Raw genomic sequence first — 5,697 nt, 5'->3', positions numbered from 1 at the left:
TATGCAAGCAGGCAAGATCCATATATTTTCTGGCGCCCCCAAAGAGTTCTGCTTGTTAAACAAATTGGAAATAAATGCATTTCAAATCCTCTCCGAATGTGTTTAATTGCAATTTATCAAACAATTGTTTAACAAGCAGAACATAAACAGAAGGCTAATGAGATCCTCTAACTGACGTAATTTTCCCATGTTATTTTGTTTTTTCCTGTTTATACTTTCTCCTTAAATCATCCGCCCCATTCAGTCAGCAGCATGGAAGTAACATGGAGGAGAACTCAAATGTCGAGTCAACTGAATAACTTGTACCAAAGAAAATGTCAGTCGTTTGGACACATTTTGGCTTCAGTAAAGACGACACCTAACAAAATGAATTCACATGTACACACAGAAACAGTTTCAGCAACCAATGGTAATACCACCAATATGTTTCCACACTTGGAGCACAATCACGTTAACGGAATATGAACAGTGCATGGCTCATACAAAAGGGACTGACAAGCACCCAGCAACAAGTGCTTCCACAAAGCAGGTGTCATAACACAAGTATTTCCAAATGCTACACATTATGAAAGGATTCAAGAAGATGTTAATAAATGACTGACACAATTTGTTACTGCATTGCGAAGGACATGGCTTCCATAGCTAGAGTGGAGCACAGTGGGTTTAAACACCTTGTTAAAACTCTTCAAAGAAGATACACTGGGCCATCACAACCATATTTTCCCTAATCTGCACTGCCCAACATGCAAAAAAAATTTCGTAAAAAGGTAGCTGCTTAACTGAAGTCTGTTCAGCACTTTGCAGCCACATCTGATCTCTGGTCAAGTAGGATGATGGACCCATACTTGAGCCTTACTTTGTACTAACATTGAAGTTGCACAACAGATCCCTTGAGACAGCATATTTCCCAGTGGATCACACATCAGAGATGATCGCACAGGGCCTGAGAGACATGCTTTCTGCGTGGGAACTAACGGAAGAGAGCCTTGTTGCCATAATGAAAGACAACGGGGCTAATATTGTTAAAGCTGCACAGCTCAATGGATGGACACGGCAGCAGTGTTTTGTACACGGGCTGTACCTTGTAATCGGTAAGTGCACATCAGCTTAACAGACACAATGCTATAATATTCAATGATCTAATTGGGGATACCTGGGTGGTGACTGGCTGCTATATTCTTTCTGTATTTGTTGTTTATGTGTCATAAATGATCATGTCTAATCTTTTTAAAGTGGGGAGAACAAGTATTTGATAAACTGCCGATTTTGCAGGTTTTCCCACTTACAAAGCATGTAGAAGTCTGTCATTTTTATCATAGGTACTCTTCAACTGTGAGTGACGGAATTTAAAGATCCAGAAAATCACATTGTATAATTACTTTGCATTTTATTGCATGACCTAAGTATTTGATATTCTCCTTTTCTTTTCTGTTCTGATGTTCTTATTATGCACTTTGTGGCTGTTGGGCTGAAACAATTTATTTGTGTGAGGTTTTGAATGGGATTGTGTTTTCGTTATTATTTTGTTTGTACACGTTATTTTGGGTATTTGTTTATTCATTGGGTGTTGTTTTGTTTTTGTTTGTTCAAAGATCTTTAGGGGTTGGTTATTCTATGATTTCTATGCTTGTTTAGGCTTAATTTGTGTTATTCGATCCACCTGTTCCTCGTTTAGGTATTGTTTGCCGTTTTCCAACAAAAACACACTGTACCTAGATTTACCCATGTAAAATACTTTACACTCTTACAAGAAAGGGTAAGAGTGTAAATAGAACCATTTGATAGAACCATAAATGGTTCTATCAATTGCTTCATATTTGGAACCCCTAAAAGGTTCTATATAGAACCATTTTATGTGGTTCATTTTAAAGAACCCCAAAGGGTTTCATAAATAAATACTGATAAACCCTGTTTATGATATAATAAATAGTTAATACATAGATTATATATCCATCCATCTTCTTCCGCTTATCCGGGGCAGGGTCGCGAGGGCAGCAGTCTAAGCAGAGATGCCCAGACTTCCCTCTCCCTAGACACTTCCTCTTGCTTTTCCGGGGGGACACCGAGGCGTTCCCAGGCCAGCCGGGAGACATAGTCCCTCCAGCGTGTCCTAGGTCTTCCCCGTGGGTCTCCTCCCGGTGGGACGGGCCCGGAACACCTTCCCGGGAAGGCGTCCACGAGGCATCCGGAACAGATGCCCAAGCCACCTCAGCTGACCCCTCTCGATGTGGAGGAGCAGCGGCTCTACTCTGAGCTCCTCCCGGGTGACCGAGCTTCTCACCCTATCTCTAAGGGATCGCCCAGCCACCCTGCGGAGAAAGCTCATTTCGGCCGCCTGTATCCGGGATCTTGTCCTTTCGGTCATGACCCAAAGCTAGGTGAGAGTAGGGACGTAGAGAGCTTCACCTTACGGCTCAGCTCTTTCTTCACCATGACAGACCGATACATCGACCGTATTACTGCAGAAGCTGCACCGATCCGTCTGTCAGTCTCCCGTTCCATCCTTCCCTCACTCGTGAACAAGACCCCTAGATACTTAAACTCCTCCACTTGAGGCAGGACCTCTCCACCAACCTGAAGTGGGCAAGCCACCATTTTCCGACTGAAAACAATGGCCTCGGATTTGGAGGTACTGATTTTCGTCCCGACCGCTTCACACTCGGCTGCAAACCGTCCCAGTGCATACTGAAGGTCCTGGTTTGAAGGGGCCAACATGACAACATCATCCGCAAAGAGCAGAGACGAAATTGTGTGGTCCCCAAACCTGACACCCTCCGGCCCCTGGCTGCGCCTAGATATTCTGTACATAAAAATTCCGAACAGAACCGGCGACAAAGGGCAGCCCTGCCGGAGTCCAACCCTGCCGGCAATGCGAACCAAGCTTCTGCTTCGGTCGTACAGGGACCTGACAGCCCTTAGCAAAGGACCCATGACCCCATACTCCCGAAGCACCCTACACAGGATGCCGCGAGGGACACAGTCGAATGCCTTCTCCAAATCCACAAAACACATGTGGGTTGTTTGGGCAAACTCCCATGAACCCTCCAGCACCCTGTAGAGGGTATAGAGCTAGTCCAGTGTTCCACGGCTCGGACGAAAACCACACTGTTCCTCCTGAATCCGAGGTTCTACTATTGGCTGTATTCTCCTCTCCAGTACCCTGGCATAGACTTTCCCGGGGAGGCTGAGAAGTGTGATCCCCCTGTAGTTGGAACACACCCTCCGGTCCCCCTTCTTAAAAAGAGGGACCACCACCCCGGTCTGCCATCCCAGAGGCACTGTCCCCGACCGCCATGCGATGCTGCAGAGGCGTGTCAACCAAGACAGCCCCACAACATCCAGAGACTTGAGGTACTCAGGGCGGATCTCATCCATCCCCGGTACCTTGCCACAGAGGAGTTTCTTGACAACCTCAGTGACTTCAGCCTGGGTGATGGACGAGTCCACCTCTGAGCCCTCAGCCTCTGCTTCCTCAATGGAAGACGTGACAGCGGGATTGAGGAGATCCTTGAAGTACTCCTTCCACCGCCCGATGACATCCTCAGTTGAGGTCAACAGCTGCCCACCTCCACTGAAAACAGCGTTGGTAGAGCACTGTTTCCCACTCCTGAGGCGCCGGACGGTTTGCCAGAATCTCTTCGAGGCCAGCCGATAGTCCTTCTCTATGGCCTCACCGAACTCCTCCCAGGCCCGAGTTTTTGCCTCCACAACCACCCAGGCTGCAGTCAGCTGTAGATTATATTTTATTAATGATATATTTTCATAACATGTTTGTAATAAATGATCTATATTATGTGAATACTAGTAAAGAAGAGAGTCATGCAAGTCATTTAAAATATTCTGTATTAATCATTGCATCAACAAGTTCAATCCAGTAAAAAAGTGTGAACATGTGAATTAAAACACAAAAAACATGCATTTTTTAAATGTCTCTAGACTACCTTTTTAAACTTTCTTCAGTACTGGGATAAAAATCTTTTTTGCTGTGTTTTAGTCTAAACAAGTAGCGTTCCATAAATGTTAGTGTATGTGAAATAGGTTTGGGGTACTAAACCCCAAAAAGACACTCCAATGCTCTGGCCACATCCATTTGTGCATTTAGAATGGTCACATCATCCATCTTGATGCATATCTTTTCTGCTTCAAGGGGATTTGTTGATCCATGGAAAATGATGGTGGGGTTGGGACTTGTTGTTTCCTAATGAATTAAGAAATTTTTAAGTTCAAATACAAACAGAAGTGTACTTGACAATATCATTAGAATAGATGTAGGTTACGCAGTGCAGGAAGTATTTAATCCAAAACCACGAAGCATGTAGACTCAACATTTACCTTGTCTAGGCAGAATAGTAACTTTCTGTTCTCTCTAAACAAATGGGGCAGAATGATCAGGGCTGCATTCCTATCCAGATCTGAAATTATAGAAAAGACAACAGATGGACCCAATCGAAAGAACACGTTGAATGCTTTGTAATCTGTATGTTTCTTAAGTAAGGTTTGCATTTTATGGGAAACATAAATGATGAGATGTACCTTCTCCATTTGCCTCATTGTTTCCAAGTAGACTGGATAAGAGGTCACGGTCGATTCCCTGTTTTGCCAGCCTGAGGATGTTGGGGGTCATTCTACGTAATGTGTTGTTTAAGTTTAAATCAATATCTTCCCCAAAGCGCATTGCCATTTCATGTCGCATCTTCAACAGAAGAGAATATAGAACCCAAACAAATCATAAAAAATACATTATTATGCTTTTGCTCTGTGTTATGAAATATTACAATGGCAACTTACAAGCCGTGGAACTTCAAGAAATGGAAACTTTTCCATCACCTCGTGTGTTGGTTTCCCCATGTACTCCACTCTTTTAAACAAAGATAGCCTCATTCTATTTTTAATTGCATAGTAATCTGGCTCTTTTTTGTGTAACTCTGCAATTATTGTTTTATTGTGCTCCTCAAAACTTGTTTCATCTTCTCCGATGGTTTCCAGATCCAACTTAAAAAAACAAAAACATTGTGCAGCACCGTAAAGGATCAAAAGATATATCTATACAACAACATATAAATACTGTACTATACTGCAAAAATTTGGAACACATTTTCCTCAACACTTGATCTTTTTACTAGCTGGAATTTGGAAGGACACAGGTCAGGAAGAACATTGATAAGGTTTAAAAATTTGTTTAGAATTCTGAGAGAACTGATATGAAATAATCACAAAGACATTAATCTAATTTATACATTCAACAAATTAATTAATGGATTATTAAATGAGGCAAACCTTCTGTTATGAAAAATGGTCCCCAGTTGTCTGGTCAATGTTTCTCTTGCACCCATATCTTTTCTTCATGAGCTGAACTGTTTCTGAGTGGATCAAATGAATACTTTTTTTAAATTTATTTCGTAGGCATTCAAGTAAGGTGTCCTGTAGAGATAAAAGCATACTTTATATGCATGCACTATTATGCAGGAGCTTTCCTGTAAAAGTGACCATTGTGGCATTTCAACAAAGTTGTACACACATGGCCAGAGGGGCTGCCATCCTTTAAGAAGGGATATTTTGTATTCAAGCTGCCTAGAACTTTGCCATACATTATGGCTTGGATACCTGAAAGCAGAATATCCTCTCAATACACAGTGCTCACCACAACAAATGTTAAAATGTAGTTTTTTGCTTTAAAAATTATTCAAAAAATCACCA

The sequence above is a fragment of the Esox lucius genome, chromosome 10, assembly GCF_011004845.1.
Source record: "Esox lucius isolate fEsoLuc1 chromosome 10, fEsoLuc1.pri, whole genome shotgun sequence".
In the NCBI taxonomy this organism is placed as follows: Eukaryota; Metazoa; Chordata; class Actinopteri; order Esociformes; family Esocidae; genus Esox; species Esox lucius.
This window is presented reverse-complemented; position numbering follows the sequence as displayed.